This window comes from Bubalus bubalis, chromosome 9, assembly GCF_019923935.1.
Source record: "Bubalus bubalis isolate 160015118507 breed Murrah chromosome 9, NDDB_SH_1, whole genome shotgun sequence".
NCBI lineage: Eukaryota > Metazoa > Chordata > Mammalia > Artiodactyla > Bovidae > Bubalus > Bubalus bubalis.
Genome location: NC_059165.1, coordinates 56,544,913 through 56,568,160, shown reverse-complemented (window position 1 = coordinate 56,568,160; position 23,248 = coordinate 56,544,913). Strand labels below are relative to the sequence as shown.

At 40.5% G+C, this 23,248-nt stretch overlaps 1 long non-coding RNA gene across 2 annotated transcripts in view; it reads left to right on the top strand.

Annotated features, from left to right (window-relative positions):
- Positions 1-23,248, top strand: part of LOC112586883 — a 28,941-nt gene that overhangs the window by 5,242 nt on the left and 451 nt on the right. Inside the window, exon 2 of one of the 2 annotated variants that reach the window (XR_006553338.1) lies at positions 7,746-7,865. This is a non-coding gene — a long non-coding RNA (uncharacterized LOC112586883). The remainder of the gene's footprint in view (positions 1-7,745; positions 7,866-23,248) is intronic. The other variant, XR_006553337.1, reaches the window with a different exon arrangement.

The window sequence follows — 23,248 nt, the reverse complement described above, 5'->3', positions numbered from 1 at the left end:
ACACGTTTATCATGATACAAGTTCTAGAAATACCAGAAGAGTTAGGTTTTCCATTATCCTGGGATTACATTAATGGATTTGAAGGGCCGTCGTGGCAATGCTGTCATCTTGGCCACTTTACCACTTCTCAGGGTGAAAAAATGAACATGAAATCTTTTATTAACAATTCTAGTCAAGACGTGGGAGGAGAGGGTATACAAGTCATTGGCCAGACTGAAGTTTATATTAGAGCAGTAAGTTTCATTTATTTGGATATTCCTAGGCCCCATGACCACATTCTAAGATTTCAGTCAGTTCAGTCGCTCAGTCGTGTCCGACTCTTTGCGACCCCATGAATCGCAGCACGCCAGGCCTCCCTGTCCATCACCAACTCCTGGAGTTCACTGAGACTCACGTCCATTGAGTCGGTGATGCCATCCAGCCATCTCATCCTCTGTCCCCTTCTCCTCCTGCTCCCAATCCCTCCCAGCATCAGTCTTTTCCAACGAGTCAACTCTTCGCATGAGGTGGCCAAAGTACTGGAGTTTCAGCTTTAGCATCATTCCTTCCAAAGAAATCCCAGGGCTGATCTCCTTCAGAATGGACTGGTTGGATCTCCTTGCAGTCCAAGGGACTCTCAAGAGTCTTCTCCAACACCACAGTTCAAAAGCATCAATTCTTCGGCACTCAGCCTTCTTCACAGTCCAACTCTCACATCCATACATGACCACAGGAAAAACCATAGCCTTGACTAGATGGACCTTTGTTGGAAAAGTAATGTCTCTGCTTTTGAATATGCAGATAGCATATCTAGGTTGCTCATAACTTTTCTATTTAGGAATACTGAATTATAAACCCAGTTCCAGAATGAGCCGGCAGTGGCTGTAGCTGTGACTGACTGGGGCTGGGCCTGGCGGAGCCTCACAAGCGGCTGCACTGACCTGCTGGCTGAAGTGTTGACCCTCAGCTTCAGGGCCATGATTAGGGCTGCAGAATTAATTTGAGCACCAGAGTGGACCTACTCCTTGGAATATGGGCCATGCATTCAGATGGGAAGGAATTGGCAAGGGAGGAAGGGAATATTCTCTTTCATCCCTAGTATTTATATAGAATTCACTCATTCCCTCACTCATCCAATTCAAAATTGTATCTGTGAGTGTGTGCATAGAAAGTAACTATACTGCAGCAGTGCTCACTCTGTACAGTGGTGCAGGACCATAAAAATTACTTGCAAACTGAAATCGGAAAAGTGACCATTGGAATCAACGAGGAAAGTGTGACTGCTCCATGACCTTTACAATTCTCTTACTATTAGTTATAAATGTACAAGGAAATGAAAAAAAAAATAGTAAGACTATTATTTAGTTAGTACTCTAATTTAAAACATTAGAAACTTTGAGACTTAGTATAAAAAACTTCTTAAGAGTCATTCGAACAGAGCTTGCCTTCTCTTTTCATCATATAACAACACAGAACAAACATACTCTCTCTGTCTTGGCAAATGATCATATTCCCTTTAAAATCAGATCAGCTTCTAACAGTTTACCCTTTGCTCTCTTTATATCATTGTGAAGTATCTCTGAGAGTTCCTTCCACGTGAAATGGTTTGCAGAATCACTTCTCCTGGGACATCATCTTTCCTTCTGTCATGAACACTTTGCTTATTTATGTCAATAAATTTGCCTTCACCAAGTTCCTCTGGCTGCAAATCTAGACCATGTCCAATGGGAAAGTTGTCATACAGTCCATGGCCAGCTATTTCTTCTATATTTACATTTGATTTACGTTTGACTTCTAAGATAATCACTCTTGCTGCACTTAATTTTTTTCTGGCTAATTTCCTCTTTCAATTATCCATATTCATAAAATGCCATATGGGTTTATCACCAGGAGACAAGGGGCAGCACAAGTGCTGCTTTTGCTGTTTGTGTGTGAAATGAATACCAAGAGTGCAATGACCGCTCACCATGTCGCTTGAAGAAGTGACATAATTTGCTACTGATCATAATAACAGTAACAGAATTTGTTACTGATGTGAATCTGTTATTCACTGAAGTGATCTGTGGACTGATAACCCAGCTGGGAAGTTTATACTGTGCATAACTATTCACAGTTCATATACCATGGCAGCTGTATTGTTGGAGGACCGATGTTCTATAACTAAATCGTGGTCCTGAGTTCGTGCACCTCAACTATGTAAAATGAGGACACATAACAGGGGTAACTAGAGAATGTCATGGTGGGTGCGTAATAGAAATTCCCAACTTGTAGAGGCATAGAAGGTTACTTGGAGAAGGTGACACACAAGCTAAGACTTGATAAATAAATAGAAACTAATCTGACAAAGGAGGGGTGTAGGGAAGATTGTTCCGGGCAGAGATTAAAGTAGGTATAAAGCTCCAAATGTAAGAAAGTGCATGGGGTGTAGGGTGGCAGCCATGGTTGTTTCAGGCTGATTGTGGGTGATAAACCCAATACATTATTTTCAGGCTGCAGGCTGTTGTCCCTGGGAACCAGGCAGCACTGGCTGGAATTGGGAATTTGGAATGCTGTTTCAGGACAGTCACCTGAAGAAGGTGTTGAAGGACCATCAACCACTGCCCTCAGACCAAGAGACCCACCTTTGGCAGCTAGGAAAGTCACCAGGAAAATGAAACCAAATCAAACAAAATGACCTTAGATGCTGGTTTGCATACATGACCCAGGGAACACTAACGGTTCAGATGCAAATGCCCTAAGTATAGGATGATATAAAGCAAAGAGAAAATTCCCTTTCAAAAGTCACAATTCAAAAGGCTGGTTCAAATCTTTAAACGACAAATTGTATTTCTAGTCAATACAGAGTATAGTATCTTAATCTATTTGGCTAAAATCGGAATGGTTTCAGCCCAGGCAATGCACTGAAAATATTCTCACTTAATTTCCACCACACTCTTATGAAGTTGCTATTTTTATTCCCATTTTACAGATGCGGAAACTGAGGTTAAGTCACCATGGGGTCACAGAACTGATCACATGTAGGACTTATCCTAAAGCTTGTACCTTTACCTAATATACCATCAGTATGTTTTATTTCAATACATGGAGATAAACACAGATGCCAAACTGAGTGATTATTTTGTATAAGATAAACAGACCAAGATAAATGTTAAAGAATAGGGCAAAAATATTCCATTCGTATAGAAACTCTGAGAAAGGGAATGCGCAAGAGTAGCAGTTTTAAGAAAAGTTTTGTACAACTGTATGGCATCTCAGACATGAGCAATGCATTTAAGGTTCTCCTAGGAAAACAAAACAATGAGATTATCTCAATTATTGAGTTAACCATGAGATTTCACCATCTACATTCTAGCTATGAGTGAGACATTTATTTGAATTAGATAAGAAGATATAATGTCATTTGAAGAAGGCCCAGTAAATTTAATAACAGAGATAAATGAAACTGACAATGATCTCACACTTTATAAATCTAAACATGGGACCAGGGTTAGACACAGGGACCCTAGCAGTTGATGAATGAGCTTGAATGCTGCTTCTTACACCATCAACTGGAGGCCAGACATGATTTTTAATGTTCCTTCTAACCAAAGGGATTAAAAAAGAATTAATTCAATTCCCTTTAAACCAAAGCACAGGAGCAAGAAACAACCCTGAACCTTCCGTCCTCAAACAGCAGCTCTGTTGATAATTTAATCACTAACTGAGTTGTGTAACTTGCCTATGACAAATGGTAAAACACCTACAAATGTGGAAATCTGCCAGAGCCTTCTTTCATAGGAAAGGGAGGGAAAACCTTATCCAGCTCACATAAACTTTCTATCTCCCTGTCTTTTGCTCCCTGCCCACAACCGCTGAAACTGCTTCTGTATTAGCAGAGAATATGGGAACTGTTCTGAATCTAGCAAGAAAGTGAAGTCACTGAAACATTTAGGATTCTCTGCTTCCCTCCCCACCCTTCCCCACCCTCACTCTATACTTGTTAGCGTGTAGCCCCATACTAGGCTCCATCAAGCTGAAATGGCAGCACTATGGAGAACACCATGGAGATCCCTTAAAAAAATAAACATAAAACTACCATATGATCCTGCAATCCCACTCCCGGGCATTTATAGAGTAAACCATAATTCAAAAAAAAATATATGAATGACAATGTTCGTTGTAGCACTATTTACAATAGCCAAGACATGGAAGCAACATAATTGTCTATTGACAGATGGATAGATAAAGAAGACGTGATATATATACACAATGGAATGTAACTCAGCCATGAAAAAGAATGCAATAATGCTATCTGTGGCAAATGGATGGACCTAGAGATGATTATATTAAGTGAACTAAGCAAATATCATATCCTATTACTTATGTAGAATCTAAAAAAGTACAAATGAACTTATTTATACAACAGTAATAGACTCACAGACACAGAAAAACTTATGGTTACCAAAGGGACAAGAGGGGGTAGGGATAAATTAGGTGTTTGGGGTTAACATATACACCACTATATATAAAATAGATAACCAAGGATATACTGTATAGCACAGGGAACTCAATGTCTTAAAATAATCTGTAAGAGAAAAGAACCTGAGAAAGAAATGCGTGTGTGTGTGTGTGTGTGTGTGTGTGTGTGTGTATCTGAACCACTTTGCTGTACATCTGAAACTAATAACATTGTAAATCAACTCAACTTCAACAGAAAAAAAAAAAAACAAAAGAAATTGAAACGGCAATCAGGAATGAATATGAGGCCCTGCATGATCTGGTTTCTTCCTCATTGTCCAGCTTTATCTCATGCTTCTTTCTGCCACGCTTGCTCCAATGTGTAGTTTCAGACATGGACATTTAGAATACAATTAATCTAGGCTGTTCTTCCTTTTCTTAATAACTGAATCTTTTCATTCTTTAGTCTCGGCTTAAGTTGCATTCTCTCTTGGAAGATTTCTTAGGTCATCTAAACTACACTGTCTCTATGTCACAGACTTCCATGGTTCCCTGTGCTTCCTAACACAAAACCTGCTTATTCTACATTCTCTACCAGATTAGAAGGTCTGTGACTACAGGTGCGGCATCTGCCTTGTCACCATGGACTCCAACACCCAGCACAATGCCTGGCATAGTTACTGCCCTCAGCCAGAGTTTGCAGAGTGAACAACTGCCTTCTTCACTTTCCTTTCTGAAAAATGTATTACAAAATATTTAAGACATACACAAATGTGTAAAGAAAAATATCACAACCCTCAGGTATCCACTATAGTTGTGAGTTTAAATCCCTGCTTATCACTCCCTGATTACATTCTGCTCTTTAGAGGCAACTAGCAGTCTGAATTTGGTTACTATTTCCATACATTTCTTAGTACTTTCATTACACACATATGCAAACCTATAATATTATTTTGTATGTTTTTATAGTCTATGTAAGTGTTATATGTATTCTGCAACTGGCAGTTTTCAAGTTCTTGTGATTCATCCACACTGTTGAATTTAGCTAGAGATTATTTATTCCACTGCCGTGTAGTATTCTATTGTATGACTACCCCAATATTCATCGGCTTTCTTGGTGGGTTATTTTCTAAGTTTTACCTATACCACAATGCCATGAATATCCTTACTTGCAATGTTATTTTTCTTTCAGGTAGCACTGTGGTATCCAATACATTGAATCTTTACAGATTCAAATGTCAAAACTGACATGGATTGGGTCTCTGAAAGCTATATGAGACAGATAATTGAACAACCCAATTTATGTTTGAGTGAAAGCGTGTATTGATGGATTTTATGAGAAGCAGTATGGAATAGTGACGACTGATAGAGCACTGATTTGGGAGTTAAACGTGGTGGACTGCAGCACCCACTCAACTGCTTAGCCACTATGCCACATCCAAATACAAAGCCTCAGTTTTCCTTCTGTAAAACTAGAATGATGGTCTCCTATCTGCCTACCTCACAAGGGTGCTAAAATGATCAAATGAAATAATGTTGCTGAAAAGATTTTGAAATCTGATGGATTATGCAACACTGGAACACCAACAACCAAATTTTATTACCCAAGTGTAATATCACAGAAGAGTTGTCATAAAATAACAAGACCACAAGAATATAAAATAATTTACCTACATCTGTATTTAAATTTGTCATCACCTGTATCTTACTATCTCCTATCCATATTTAATTGGGTGTTTTAGAGATAATACTTTACCCCCAAGGGCAGAACAGAGAAAACCAGGCTCTTGAGAGAAATATGCTTAGGTCCATGGACTTCTACTGTCTATAAAATCCTACCGAGATTACTGAAATGAGTCACATTGGTTCCAGTAATGAATTTATTCCTAGTTCGCTTCACTGACTATGCAAAAGCCTTTAACTGTGTGGATCACAACAAATGGTGGAAAGTTCTTAAAAAGATGGGAATATCAGACCACCTTACCTGCCTCCTGAAAAACCTGTATGCGGGTCAAGAAGCAACAGTTAGAACCAGACATGGAACAACGGGCTGGTTCAAAACTGGAAAAGGAACATGATAAGGGTGTATATTGCCACCTTGTTTATTTAACTTATATGCAGAATACATCATGCTAAATGCCAGGCTGGATGACTCACAAGCTGGAATCAAGATTGCTAGGAGAAATATCAATAACTTCAGATATGCAGATGATATCACCCTTATGGCAGAAATTGAAGGGGAACCAAAGAGCCTCTTGATGAAGGTGAAAGAGGAGAGTGAAAAAGCTGGCTTAAAACTCAACATTAAAAAAACTAAGATCATGGTATCTGGTCCCATCATTTCATGGGGAATAGATGGGCAAAAAGTGGAAGTAGTGACAGATTTTATTTTTGGGGGCTCCAAAATCACTGTGGATGGTGACTGAGGCCATGAAATTAAAAGATGCTTGCTCTTGGAAGGAAATCTATGACAAACCTAGACAATATATTAAAAAAGTAGAGGTAGCACTTTGCTGACAAAGGTCTGTGTAGTCAAAGCTATGGTTTTTCCAGTAGTCATGTATGGATGTGAGAGTTGGACCATAAAGAAGGCTGAGCACTAAAGAATTGATGCTTTTGAACTGTGGTGCTGGAGAAGACTCTTGAGAATCCCCTGGACTGCAAGGAGATCAGACCAATCAATTCTAAAGGAAATCAACCCTGAATATTCACTGGAAGGACTGATGCTGGTGCTGAAGCTCCAATACTTTGGCCACCTGATGCAAAGAGCCAACTCATTGGAAAAGACCCTGATGCTGGGAAAGACTGAAGGCAAAAGGAGAAGAGGGTGGCAGAGGATGAGATGGTTAGACAAAATCACTGACTCGATGAACATGAGTTTGAGCAAACTCCAGGAGATAGTGAAGGACAGGGAAGCCTGGCATGCTGCAGTTCATGGGGTCGAAAAGAGTCAGACACGATTTAGGGACTGAACAACAAAGGAATTTATTCCAAAGGTTCTGTCTTCATGCTTAGATGTATGTTATGAAACTTAAAATGGTTATAGGAAGGGGTTTAGAGCTTGAAAGATGGGTTCAAATCTTCCTCTACTTCCCTCTCTGTATTGAGGATAAAAAGATAATCAGGTAGGAGAATTGTTGGGAGGATTAAATGAGCTCATGTATATAAGGCAGCATCCCCTTCAGGATGTGGCTGAAAATTAGCCTTAGTTGAAATTTCCCAACAGGTGAGGCAAGGTTGTTGGGCTATTGTTCTTAAATTGTGATCTCAGTTACCTCAGATTAACTCCTCTCCACTTTTAAATTTAATTTTATTTATTTACTTTACAGATTTATGTCTCACAGTTCTGGAGGCTGGGAAGTCCATGATCAAGATGCTGACTGAGTTGGTTCCTGGTGAGGGACCTCTTCCTGGCTTGTGCGTGAACCCTTTCTTACTCTAATCCCCAGGTTTGGAGAGGGAGATCTCATCTCTCTTATTTTTTATGCTTATTTATTTTTTGGCCATGCTGCGTGGTATATAGGATCTTAATTTCTTGACCAGAAATGGAACCTGTGCCCCTTACACAGGGATCAAACCCATGCCCCCTGAAGTGGGAGCACAGAGTCTTAACCACTGGACTGCCAGGGAAGTCCTCCTCTTCACTTTTTAAACAGTTGGTCTAGCCATTCTGTCAGGACCGTCAGCTACCATATGTCTAACTGTCACTTCTGAATATATGACCGAGGCAGCTATGATACGTTCAGGGCACAAAGAGTGTTGCCACCACTACCAAATTTTATAGGCGCCAAGTGCTTCTGAAATCTTGACTTCTGATTTGGAAACTGAGAAAGAGCAGCCTGGTTAATTTGTCTGATTCATTAGCAAGGAATCAGAGAGAGGTTTTCAAATAAAATCCAATTCCGGCCATGCCATCTTGGTCTCATGTAAATGCTGGAAATAGATAAGGTTAAAACCAGTGTCACAGCTCCAGGTTTCTGCAGAATTTTTGCTCTCCATATTCTGCTGTACTAGAATTCTGTTTTCTCTTACAGTGATAATGAGTCAAAGAATAGATTTACTCTGTGCATTTGCACACTGATAACTGGGTTCCTGGGAATTAGTTTGCTTTGCAAAGTACACGTTTTTCTCTGTAAGTTCAGTTCAGTTCAGTCACTCAGTCACGTCGGACTCTTTGCGACCCCATGAATCGCAGCACGCCAGGCCTCTCTGTCCATCACCAACTCCCGGAGTTCACTCAAACTCATGTCCATCGAGTTGGTGATGCCATCCAGCCATCTCATCCTCTGCCATCCCCTTCTTCTCCTGCCCCCAATCCCTCCCAGCATCAGAGTCTTTTCCAATGAGTCAACTCTTCACATGAGGTGGCCAAAGTACTGGAGTTTCAGCTTTAGCATCAGTCCTTCCAATGAACACCCAGGACTGATTTCCTTTAGGATGGACTGGTTGGATCTCTTTGCAGTCCAAGGGACTCTCAAGAGTCTTCTCCAACACCACAGTTCAAAAGCATCAATTCTTTGGTGCCCAGCTTTCTTCACAGTCCAACTCTCACATCCATACATGACCACTGGAAAAACCAAAGCCTTGACTAGACAGACCTTTGTTGGCAAAGTAATATATCTCTGCTTTTCAATATGCTATCTAGGTTGGTCATAACTTTCCTTCCAAGGAGTAAGCGTCTTTTAATTTCATGGCTGCAGTCACTATCTGCAGTGATTTTGGAGCCCCCAAAAATAAAGTCTGACACTGTTTCCACTGTTTCCCCATCTATTTGCCATGAAGTGATGGGACCAGATGCCATGATCTTCGTTTTCTGAATGTTGAGCTTTAAGCCAACTTTTTCACTCTCCTCTTTCACTTTCATCAAGAGGCTTTTTAGCTCCTCTTCACTTTCTGCCATAAGGGTGTCATCTGCATATCTGAGGTTATTGATATTTCTCCCGGCAATCTTGATTCCAGCTTGTGCTTCTTCCAGTCCAGCGTTTCTCACGATGTACTCTGCATAGAAGTTAAATAAGCAGGGTGACAATACACAGCCTTGACAGACTCCTTTTCCTATTTGGAACCAGTCTGTTGTTCCATGTCCAGTTCTAACTGTTGCTTCCTGACCTGCATATAGGTTTCTCAAGAGGCAGGTCAGGTGGTCTGGTATTCCCATCTCTTTCAGAATTTTCCACAGTTTATTGTGATCCACACAGTCAAACATACCTCCTATAAAGGTCTCTCCATGACTAGGAAGGAGGTGAAAGAGCTAGGAAGAGGGACAACAGAACAATGTCCCTTCTGTTCTAGTAATATGGGGAGGATTCCTGGAGGGCATATGCCTGGAAAAGATGGGTGGAGATGAACAGACGGAATTTTACTGCCATAGATTTCTTTGTTGCACTACATATTTTGTTTACTCAAAGAAGTTTATTAAGGTCCCGCTACCAGGCAACACATCCTAGTAGCTTGGGAGCTAGACTCCTGTGTTTAAATCCCAGTTCTGCCACTACAACTTGTATGACCTTGGGCAAGTTATCTAATCTCTCTGTATCTCAATGTCCTCACCTGTAAAATAGGAGTAATAATAGTACCTGTCTCATAGAGTTGTTGTTGGGGTTAAGTAAATTAATTACTGATATCTCTCTATGTCTATGTCTTTTAAGCGTGGCCAGGCCATTGTAGTGATAGTCGCTCAGTTGTGTCCGACTCTTTGCAACCCCATGGACTGGAGCCCACCAGGCTCCTCTGTCCATGGAATTCTCCAGGCAAGAATACTGGAGTGGGTTGCCATTTCCTTCTCCAAGGCCATTGTAAGAGTTCAATAAATATTAGCTATTATTATTACTCTCACCTAATGTCTGTAATTGGTATTAAAAATAGGAGTTCTGTGGATCTTAAAGACAGAGATTTTTTGATAGGTTATCAGTCTTCGGGGTTAAGAGGCTAAAGCAAAACAAAAACACTGAGGTTATAATCTCCTCAGTCATAACAAATAGTTCAAACTTGGGAGGCTGATGCCTAGAACTGATTTAGGAGGCAGAGACCAAACTATGTTTAATGGTAAAGAAAATAAATGCTATTATGTATCTGCTAAATAAGCCATCCTTTCAAAATGGAAAACATCATAGTCATTTCAGTTTGCCAATGAGCTTGGCCAATGCCATTTGAGCAGCACAAATGGAACGTAATACAAAAGTATACACATAATGTACTGTTCTAAATTCAGAGTGCAATTCTCTAACATGGCTATTCTCTGAAATTTTCAGAGAGATGATGCATAGAATAAGGTGGCTATTAAGCTAAAAATGAACAACAGTAAAACAGAGAAGGGACTGCAAGGCCTGATGGAGTTGAAGAGAAACCATTAAATATCTAGGTAGTAGAAATGGAGGTGGACTATAAGAAATTGTGTTTGCCTTCTTACTTTATGGGAATGCTAAGCCTACTGCAGTTTGGAGTTCACAGATAAAAATCTTTAAAGAAACTAAAAAACGAATAAGATGTCCATAGATGGAAAGCTTCCATGTTTGCTCAATAACCCACTGTTCAGCAATACTCCTAAGAAAATGACTTTTGTGTAACCTAAATTCCTTACCCTGTAGCCAACATCTGCCTAAAAGATGCTGCTTCAACTATAGAAAAAAACCCGGATAGCTAGAATTCCTGGGGAATGGGTTGGTGTTATTGTTATTTTAGTTGCTCTGCTTAGTTTGGACTAAGAAGAAAATTTATTTCAAGCTTTCTGCTCACAGACTTTTTGGGAGTAAGGGGGAAGGCTTAGAGATACAGTAGAGAGAATCTTCTGTACTTCTGTACAATTTTAATCTTCTTTGAATAATTCAGGGCTCTCCAGCGCCTCAGGGCTCATCAGGAGGAAGGTGATTATGACTGGGCAGGACAGAAATGTAGAAAGTTTAGAAGACCTGAACTAATCTTTATTTCTGCCCCCTCAATCTTGGAAGTAGTGCTTTTATGGGAAATGGAGGGGTGGAAAGACATTCAATATCAAAGTCTTTCCTCATTATCTCAGTGTGAAAAAAAAAAAAAAAAGCAGTTCTATCCTCCTACACTGTTGTTGGGAATGTGAATTGGTATAGTCACTGTGGAAAACAGTATGGAGGCTCCTCAGAAAACTAAAAATAGAGTAACCATATGATCCAGCAATCTCACTTCTGGGCATATATCCAGACAAAACTCTAATTTAAAAAGACACATGCACCTCACTGGTCATAGTAGCACTATTCACAATAGTCAAGACATGGAGACAACCCAAATGTGCATTGGCAGATGAATGTATAAAAAATATGTGGTACATATATACAATGGAGAACTACTCAGCCGTAAAAAGAAGGAAATGCCATTTGCAGCAACATGGATGGACCTAGAAACTATCACACTAAGTAAAGTCAGTCAGAAAGACAACTATCATATGATATCACCTATATGTGTAATCTAAAGTATGACGCAAATGAACCTACCTACAAAACACAGACAGACTCAGAGAGTAGACTGGTGATTGCCAAGGTGGAGGGGGGTGGAGGAAGGGATGGAGCGGGAAGCTGGGGTTAGCAGATGTAAGGCATGATGCATGGAATTGATAAGAACCATATTCAGTATCTTGTGATAAACCATAATGGAAAAGAATACAAAAAAAGAATGCATATATGTGTGTGTATGTGTGTGTAGTGTATGTGTGTGTGTGTATATATATACACAAAATATATACTGGAGTAGGAAATGGAAACCCACCCTAGTTTTCTTGCCCGAAGAATCCCATGGACAGAGGAGCCTGGCAGGCTATGGTCCATGGGGTCACAAAGAGTTGGATACAACCAAAGTGATTAGCATATATATATATATATATATATATAACTGCGTCGCTTTACAACAGAAATTAACACAACATTGTAAGTCAATTATGCTTCAAAAAGGCAGTTACAGTAAATTTGAGGATTGTGACAGTAGTTCTAGTTCTAAATTTTAAAAAACAACTTTATATAATTTTATATAAACTTTATATAATTTTATATATTATATGAAATACAATTTACATACTATATAACTCATCTATTTAAAATGTACAACTTAGTGATTTGTAATATATTCACAGAACTGTGCAACCATTACTCTGGAAAGCAACCTATTAATATTGGCAGCCACTCCCCATCCCTGTGCCAACCTCAGGCAACCACTAATCTACTTTCTATGTCCATGGATCTGCCTTTTCTGGAGAGTTCACACAAATGGAATCATACAACTTGGGGCCTTCAGTGATTTGCCTTTTTCACTTAGCATAATGTTTTCAAGTTTCACTGATGTTATAGAGTGTGTCAGTACTTCATTTTTCTGACTGATGTATGATATGACTTTATAGTCTGCCCTCCATATCTTTGGGTTTTATATCCACAGATTTAATCAACTGTAGACACAAAATATTCTAAAAAAAAATTCAGAGACTTCCAAAAAGCAAAACTGGAGTTTGCTACATGCTAACAACTATTTACATAGCATATATGTTTTATTTACAACTAATTTACATAGCACTTATACTGCATTTTGGGCTTCCCTGGTGGCTCAGTCAGTGCTAAAGAATCCACCTCCCAATATAAGAGCTGTGGGTTCAATCCCTGGGTTGGGAAAATCCCTTGGAGAAGTAAATAGCAACTTATTCCAGTATTCTTGCCTGGGAAATCCCATGGACAGAGAAGCCTGGCAGGCTACTGTACATGGGGTCACAAAAGAGTTGGACATGACTTAATGACTGAACAATATACTGTATTAGGTATTATAAGTTATCCACAGATGATTTAAAGTATACAGGGGAATGTGTGTAGGTTATATGAAAATACTATATGATTTCATATAAGGGAGTTGTGCATCCCAGAATTTTGGTATCTGCTGAGGTTCTTGGAACCAATCCCCCATGGATACTGAGGGACAAGTGTACATGGATAAAATATATTTTATTTATCCATTCATCAGTTGATAAACATTTAGATTATTTCCACTTTTTGGCTGTTAAGAATACTATTTCTATGCCATCTTGAGAAAGAAAAATGGAGATAAAGGAATCAACCTTCCTGACTTCAGACTATCAGATCAGATCAGATCAGTTGCTCAGTCGTGTCCGACTCTTTGCGACCCCATGAATTGCAGCACTCCAGGTCTCCCTGTCTATCACCAACTCCTGGAGTTCACTGAGACTCATGTCCATTGAGTCAGTGATACCATCCAGCCATCTCATCCTCTGTCGTCCCCTTCTCTTCCTGCCCCCAATCCCTCCCAGCATCAGAGTCTTTTCCAATGAGTCAACTCTTCGCATGAGGTGGCCAAAGTACTGGAGTTTCAGCTTTAGCATCATTCCTTCTAAAGAAATCCCAGGGCTGATGTCCTTCAGAATGGACTGGTTGGATCTCCTTGAAGTCCAAGGGACTCTCAAGAGTCTTCCCCAACACCACAGTTCAAAAGCATCAATTCTTCGGCGCTCAGCCTTCTTCACAGTCCAACTCTCACATCCATACATGACCACTGGAAAAACCATAGCCTTGACTAGACGAACCTTTGTTGGCAAAGTAATGTCTCTGCTTTTGAATATGCTATCTAGGTTGGTCACAACTTTCCTTCCAAGGAGTAAGCGTCTTTTAATTTCATGGCTGCAGTCACCATCTGTAGTGATTTTGGAGCCCAGAAAGATAAAGTCTGACACTGTTTCCACTGTTTCCCCATCTATTTCCCATGAAGTGGTGGGACCGGATGCCATGATCTTCGTTTTCTGAATGTTGAGCTTTAAGCCAACTTTTTCACTCTCCACTTTCACTTTCATCAAGAGGCTTTTGAGTTCCTCTTCACTTTCTGCCATAAGGGTGGTGTCATCTGCATATCTGAGGTTATTGATATTTCTCCTGGCAATCTTGATTCCAGTTTGTGTTTCTTCCAGTCCAGCGTTTCTCATGATGTACTCTGCATAGAAGTTAAATAAACAGGGTGACAATATACAGCCTTGACGTACTCCTTTTCCTATTTGGAACCAGTCTGTTGTTCCATGTCCAGTTCTAACTGGTGCTTCCTGACCTGCATACAAATTTCTCAAGAGGCAAATCAGGTGGTCTGGTATTCCCATCTCTTTCAGAATTTTCCACAGTTTATTGTGATCCACACAGTCAAAGGCTTTGGCATAGTCAATAAAGCAGAAATAGATGTTTTTCTGGAACTCTCTTGCTTTTTCCATGATCCAGTGGATGTTGGCAATTTGATCTCTGGTTCCTCTGACTTTTCTAAAACCAGCTTGAACATCTGGAATTTCAAGGTTCACATCCTGTTGAAGCCTGGCTTGGAGAATTTTGAGCATGACTTTACTAGCGTGTGAGATGAGTGCAATTGTGCGGTAGTTTGAGCATTCTTTGGCATTGCCTTTCTTTGGGATTGGAATGAAAACTGACCTTTTCCAGTCCTGTGGCCACTGCTGAGTTTTCCAAATTTGCTGGCATATTGAGTGCAGCACTTTCACAGCATCATCTTTCAGGATTTGGAATAGCTCAACTGGAATTTCATCACCTCCACTAGCTTTGTTCGTAGTGATGCTTTCTAAGGCCCACTTGACTTCACATACCAGGATGTCTGGCTCTAGGTCAGTGATCACACCATCGTGATTATCTGGGTCGTGAAGATCTTTTTTGTACAGTTCTTCTGTGTATTCTTGTCATCTTTTCTTAATATCTTCTGCTTCTGTTAGGTCCATACCATTTCTGTCCTTTATTGAGTTCATCTTTGCATGAAATGTTCCTTTGGTATCTCTGATTTTCTTGAAGAGATCCCTAGTCTTTCCCATTCTGTTGTTTTCCTCTATTTCTTTGCATTGATCGCTGAAGAAGGCTTTCTTATCTCTTCTTGCTATTCTTTGGAACTCTGCATTCAGATGTTTATATCTTTCCTTTTCTCCTTTGCTTTTCACTTCTCTTCTTTTCACAGCTATTTGTAAGGCCTCCCCAGACAGCCATTTTGCTTTTTTGCATTTCTTTTCTATGGGAATGGTCTTGATCCCTGTCTCCTGTACAATGTCACGAACCTCATTCCATAGTTCATCAGGCACTCTATCAGATCTAGGCCCTTAATTCTATTTCTGACTTCCACTGTATAATCATAAGGGATTTGATTTAGGTCATACCTGAATGGTCTAGTGGTATTCCCTACTTTCTTCAATTTAAGTCTGAATTTGGCAATAAGGAGTTCATGATCTGAGCCACAGTCAGCTCCTGGTCTTGTTTTTGCTGACTGTATACAGCTTCTCCATCTTTGGCTGCAAAGAATATAATCAATCTGATTTCGGTGTTGACCATCTGGTGATGTCCATGTATAGAGTCTTCTCTTGTGTTGTTGGAAGAGGGTGTTAAAAAGTTATAGTCATCCAGACAGTATTATACTGGCACAAAAACAGAAATATAGATCAATAAAACAAATAGAAAGCTCAGAGATAAGCCCATGCATCTATGGGCACATTATCTTTGATACAGGAGGCAAGGATATACAATGGAAAAAAGACAGCCTCTTCAATAAGTGGTGCTGAGAAAACTGAGCAGCTATGTGTAAAAGAATGAAACTAGAATATCTCCTTATACCGAACACAAAAATAAACTCAAAATGGTTTAAAGGCTTAAATGTAAGGCCAGAAATTGTAAAGCTCTTAGAGGAAAACACAGGTAGAACAGTCCCTGACATAAATCACAACAAGATCCTCTATAGCCCACCTCCTAGAGTAATGGAAATAAAAGACAAAAATAAAGAAATATGACCTAATTAAACTTAAAAGCTTTTGTACAGCAAAGGAAACTATAAATAGAGTGAAAAGACAACCCTTAGAATAGGAGAAAATAATAGTAAATGAAACAAATGACAAAGGATTGAATTCCAAAATATACAAGCTGCTCATGCAGCTCAATACCAGAAAAACAATTTAATCAAAAAGTGGGCAGAAGATCTAAAGAGATATTTCTCCAAAGAAGACATATACACAGCTAATAAACACCTGAAAAATGCTCAACATCACTCATTATTAGAGAAATGCAAATCAAAACTACAGTGATACCACCTCATACCAATTCGAAGGGCCATCATCAAAAAATCTACAAACAATAAAAGTTGCAAAGGGTGTGGAGAAAAGGGAACCTTCTTGCATTGTTGGTGGGAATGTAAATTGATACAGCCACTATGGAGAACAGTATAGAGATTCCTTAAAAAACTAGGAATAAAACTACCATATGATCCAACAACTCACTACTGGGCATATAAGCCTGCTGCTGCTAAGTCGCTTCAGTCGTGCCCGACTCTGTGCGACCCCATAGACGGCAGCCCACCAGGCTCCCCCATCCCTGGGATTCTCCAGGCAAGAATACTGGAGTAGGTTGCCATTTCCTTCTCCAATGCATGAAAGTGAAAAGTCAAAGTGAAATCGCTCAGTAGTGTCCGACTCTTAGCGACCCCATGGACTGCAGCCTACCAGGCTCCTCCATCCATGGGATTTTCCAGGCAACAGTACTGGAGTGGGGTGCCATTGCCTTCTCCATATAGCCTGAGGGAACCATAATTGAAAAACATACATGTACCCCAGTGTTCATTACAGCACTATTTACAACAGCTAGGACATGGAAGCAACCTAGATGTCCACTGAGAGAAGAATGGATAAAGAACTTGTGGTACATATATACATATATACAAAAGGAATATTACTCAGCCATAAAAGGGAACACATTTGAGTCAGTTCTAATGAGGTAGATAAACCTAGAGCCTCTTGTACAGAGTGATGTAAGTCAGAAGGAGAAAAACAAACATCATGTATTAATGCATATATATTGACTCTAGAAAGCTGGTACTGATGAACATATGTGCAGGGCAGCAGTGGAGACGCAGACATAGAAAACAGACTTGTGGACACAGTGGGGGAAGGAGAGGGCAGGACAAATAGAAAGAGCAGCATGGAAACTCACACACTACCCCATGTGAAATAGAGAGCCAGAGGGAAGTTGCTATATAACACAGGGGGCTCAACCCCGTGCTCTGTGACAACCTAGAGAGGTGGGATGGGGGGCAGGTTAGGAGGGAAGTTCAAGAGGGAGGGGAGATATGTATACGTAAGCCTGATTCATGCTGATGTATGGCAGAAACCAATACAATATTGTAAAGCAATTATCCTCCAATTAAAAATAAATTAAAAAATAATGCTTCTATGAACATCTGTATACAAGGTTTGTTTTATTTTTTTGGCCATACCACAAGGCATGTGGGATCTTACTTTTCTGACCAGGAATGAAACTCATGACCGCAAAGAGTCGGACATGACTGAGCAACTGATCTGATCTGATCTGATCTGATATCTTCTTTGGAGAAATATCTATTAAAATCCTTTACCCACTTGTGTGATCTTCCCTGGTTCCTCAGTGGTAAAGAATCTGCCTGCTAATGTAGGAGATGTGAATTTGAACCCTGCATCTGGAAAACTCCCTGGAGAAGGAAATGGCAACCCACTCCAGTATTCTTGCCTGGAAAATCCCATGGCCAGAGGAGCCTGCGGGCTACAGTCCACGGGGTAACAAAGAGTTGGATACAAGTAAGCTACTAACACTTTCCACTTTTCTACACTTTCCACATTTTCCACTTTTGTCCACTTTAAAACTGGGCTATTTGTTTTTTAATTGTTGAGTCTTTATATTCTGGATACAAGTTCCTTGTTAGATGTATATGATTTGCAAATATTTTCTTCTATTCTGAGGGCTGGTTTTCTGGTTTCTTAATAGGGTCTTTTGAGGCATCACCATTTTAGATTTTGAGAAAATTTTATTTTTATGATTGCTTGTGCTCTAGATGCCGTATGTAAAAAACTGTTTCTTATTCTAATGTCACAAGGATTTGCACTTATGTTTTCTTCTGAGGGTTTTTATAGTTTCAGCACTTACATTCAAATCTGTGATCTATTTTGAATTAATTTTGTGTATAATGTAAAGAAGAGGTGTGACTTCATTCTTTTGTATGTGACACTCCAGTTTTTCTATCATCATTTGTTGAAAAGACAAGGAAATGGAAACCCACTCCAGTATTCTTGGCTAGGAAATCCCATGAACAAAGGAGCCTTGCGGGCTACAATCCATGGGGTTGCAAGAGTTGGATGTGACTTAGCAACTAAACAAAATTCTTTCCTCATTAGTTCATATACAGTTGATCCTTGAACAATGGTGGGGGGGAGCAGTGGGGACTAGGGGTGCAATCGAAAATCCTCATAAACTTCACAGCAGATTCAACCAACCACAGATTGAATATTGATATGAAAAACTGATTTCATGGATTTTTTTTCCCTCTCTAGTACATTTGTTTGACATTGGATCAAACAGTTTTCACACATTTGTCCACTTTTTTCATTCATTAGTGATGTGCTGAATGTGTATTAGGCAGCAGTGGGCACACAGTGAAGAACGTGACAGTGGGTGGACCCAGCCTGAGGCTAGTTCCAGACAAGGAGAAGGGATGAGGACATTATATGCTTGTTTCAATAGATTCTTGTATCTTCTGTCTTCTTCCCCTTCAATATACTACTATTTCTTAATAAGTTGGGGTCTTCAAATATATTGCTATTCCCCTCTTTCTGAAATAGTTTCCCCCTTCCTCCTCTCCTGGTTAATACCTTCTCACTTCAGTTCTCAACTGAACCATCACTTTGTCAGGGAAAATACCCTGATTCCCTCAGGTCAACTCCTCCTGTCAACACGCGTATGGGGGTCCTCTACTTCAACTGGGTAGTATGCTCTATGGTGGTTTAGTTGCTAAGTCATGTCCGACTCTTGCGACCCCATGGACCGTAGCCTGTCCAGGTCCTCTGTCCATGAGATTCTCCAGGCAAGAATACTTGAGTTGGTTGCCATTTCCTTTTCCAGGAGATCTTCCCGACCCAGGAGTTGAACCTGGGTTTCCTGCATTGTAGGCAGATTCTTTACCAACTGAGCTATGAGGGAAGCCCCCAGTATGCTCTATAATGGTAGGAAATAATTATTTGGCTAATCAGTGGCTTGCTGTACAGCTCTTCTGCTGTTGTGATAGATCCTATGAGGTGGGTATCGTGTCTATCTTTTCATGCACACTATTCCGTAGCACTTGGGAGAGCAAATTCCAGAATCAACAGACAGACTTGGTGAGACTCCCAGCTACAGTTAACAGCTTTGACTTTCTTTTTTCCCATCTATGAAATAGAGATAATAATGGTACTTGCTTCTTAGGGCTCTTTTAATAATTAAAGAATAGCAGTAGCATGTGAAATGCCCAGGTTGGTGCTTGGCACATGGCAGTTAGTTGGTTAAAATCTACTGAATGAATGAATGCATCAGCCCTATGGGGCACCTGCTATGCCCAGTGGACTTGTGTGGGAATGTGCATTTCCCATGGCAGCTGGGCAGAGAAGGCTGAATGACTGAGTGGCTCAATGACTCCTTAATAACATTCTGGAATCACAGGCATTCCCCCGGCTCCCTGAGTGGAGGTCAAATCTCTGTTGAGGAGGGGATGATGACTTTCTGAGGCATTGTCTGTAAAGCCATTAAAAACAATTAGCAAAGCCTAGGTACCCTTTCTAGCTCCTTGACTCAACATCTAGGCAAGTTACACAGCCTTATTGAGCCTCAGTTACCACCTTTGTAAAACAAAAGTATGCATCATATCTTCATTGTGAGTTTGGTGAGCAGACCTGGTGGGACAGAGTACACAATGCACTTAGCTCAGTGCCTGACACATCCCACAGGCTCAGAGAGCTTGAGTTCCTTCCAGTTGTTAGTGTTGGAGAGGCTCTGGTTTCTTGTTATGAGAGATTTAAATCCCCAAGTATTAGTTTCATTAAATCCTTGACAATCTTCCAAGGAGAATGGGAAACAAAGGGCATATAAAACACCCATTTAGTGCTAGTTTATTGTAAGCCACAGTTAATCGGATTGCCAAATTTTCCATTCATTCTCAAGAAGTCATAATTAGGAAAACAAACACTGTGTGTGTGTGTGTGTGTGTGTGTGCGCGCGTGCGTTATTTGGTGGTGGTTAAAATTCAGCCAACTTTTTGGTTTCAGTTTATAGAACATGAAACAAGCCAATCGCTTAAGTATTTCCATTGTCCCAAATTAAGGTAAAAAGTCAGTTTGCATTCCTGATCTTCAGGGAAATTTCTTTTGCTTTAGGCCTTCCATGGTCATTTTTCCTTCTATCTTTGAAGAAAGCTGAGAACTTTGCCCCTCTTTTCCTCCTTCCTTTCCCTCCCCCTCCCTCCATTCTTTTCTTTCCTCCTCCTTCCTTTTTTTTTCTGTCCCCCTACCTTCCTTTTCTTCTCTCTCTCTTCCTCCAAAGTGACAGCTTGGCATCTCTATGTCAAATGGGGATAATTAAAATAATAATGACTTCACAGGATTATTGGGAGAATGAAATGAGGCATGTTGGTTCTTAATGCAGGGCCTAGCATATAGTAAGCCCTTCTATATGTTGGTCAAGATTATCACCATTTGAAAAAAGGCAGGTTGCCTATATTATTCCTTTCCTCTTGGTTCTTCTGTTTTGTCTTTTCAAACTCCAAGTCTTGGGAAAAATTTGCCTGTATTTCTTTCCCTAGTTCTTTCCACTGAGGCCTGCTAGTGGCTCTCAGTAACAGGAGAACAGCAGAGCTGCTAATAAAATATTTCTGTATGAGACACCTTAGGAGACAGAGGATGAGATAGTTGGATGGCATCACCAACTCGATGGATATGAGTTTGAGCAAGCTCCGGGAGCTGGTGGTGGACAGGGAAGCCTGGAGTGCTGTAGTCCATGGGGTTGCAAATAGTCAGACACGACTGAGAGGCTGAACTGAACTGAACAGCTTAGGAGCCTCGCATTGGGCCAGCATCTCACATGAGAATTGGTTCCTGGCTGGATATGCTCACAGCATGGTCAGTGTCTGCTTAGGTCCTGGCTGCCACTGTCATGTTCGACCCGTCCCAAGGGTGCTGGGGCTATACAGCAGACAGGCAAAGGCAGGCTCAGAACCAAGGCCTGTTTCCATAGGAACAGGTCAATACCACCCAGGGTCAATTGTGAGTGCCTGCAGCCTTGTGCACCATATTAAGTAGCATCAATGGATCTCTGAAGTTCAATATTTTAAATTAATGCACAGAGAGGGGCCAAATTCAATTCTTCATTGTCTGACTGCCAGTTGTTTAGCCTATTGGAGATGTTTCTCTCTGGTCCTCAGGACTGGGGCCATAAGAAAAGTCGGAAAGATGTCGGTGTTCTTCTCTGATTCTTCCCCTGCACTTTACTAGGGGGCATAGTGGTTCCTAACTTCAGAGAGCATCTGAATCACCATGTTAAATGCAGATTTCCAAAATTCCATCCACAAGACTCATACTCAGTAAGTCTTGGGGCAAGACCAGAAACTGCACCTTGAGAAACAACCCAGGGTTGCCACTTTTGAAACCCTTTCCTTATCTGTGGTCTGTTTCATCTCCCTCAACCAGTGTGGTGGCTGTTGGAAGGCAGGACTTTGTCTAGGCTGTTTACTACTGTATTCTTGTGGCCTGCCTTTCAGGAAAAGAGTGAAATGCAACCCAGCATCTCCCAAACTTCAACTGGCACACAAATCACCTGCCAGCTTATGAAAAGGCAGATTCTCATTGGTTCAGTCTGGAGTAGGGTCCAAATACATGCATTTCAACTCTCCTTGGCAATGATGCAAGGTTGCCACTCTGAGTAGGTAGGGTGGCATCTTTCAGAGTATAAACCAGGGTCAGACCACCTGGATTTGAATCCTGCTTCCACCTCCTGCTAGTGGGGAAGCCCTGGGATGCTCTCTTCTCCTATATAGTAGAGCCAGTAACAGCAACTTTCTCACAGGGTCCTTTTGGGGCACTTAGGAAGTAACACAGTGGAAGCATTTAGCTCCATATATGGTGAGTATTCAGTTAATATCAACTGTTATTATCACTGTCGTGAAAAGTACCAGGAAGTTAAAGCTCAGTCACAATTTGAGAAACTGGCATTGTGGTCAACACACAAAGTTCAGCTTCAGATTGCTTGTATTTACATCCTGATTCCACCACGCAAGCTTCTTCACCTCTCCATGCCACAGTTTCCTTATCTGTAAAATGGGGGAAAGTGGCAGCTACTTCCTATGGTTGTTGGGAAGATCAAATAAGATGATGCATCCAAACTCCTTACTGTGGTACCAGGCATCTAGGAGCCCCTTTTACTGTTATTATTATTACTGATCAGCTGTAGCTGAAGAAATTTGGGGTGAGGTTGTAACCTACTAGGACCTCTGGCTTGGCTGATCTACATCCTTGCCTCGTTTTAAGATGTCAATGCAGCTACCACCCTTCAGCTATTTCTTTAGATTAATCACAGTTGTATTTATTATGTGTGCTCCTTTGAGAGTTATTTAACATCTGTGTACCTCACTTTCTTGATCTGTAAATAGGAAAAATAATAGCAGCTGACTCATAGTATTATTATATGCATATAAGCAAAGAATAATTAGAAAGAGAATTTAGCACATGGTAAGTGCTCAATAGATGTTAGCTATAGTAGCAATATGCCAGCAAATTTGGGAAACTCAGCAGTGGCCACAGGACTGGAAAAGGTCAGTTTTCATTTCAATCCCAAAGAAAGGCAATGCCAAAGAATGTTCAAATTACCGTACAATTACACTCATTTCACATGCTAGCAAGATTATGCTCAAAATCCTTCAAGCTAGGCTTCATCAGTACATGAACCGAGAACTTCCAGATGTACAAGCTGGATTTAGAAAAGGCAGAAGAATCAGAGTTCAAATTGCCAACATCCGCTGGATCATAGAA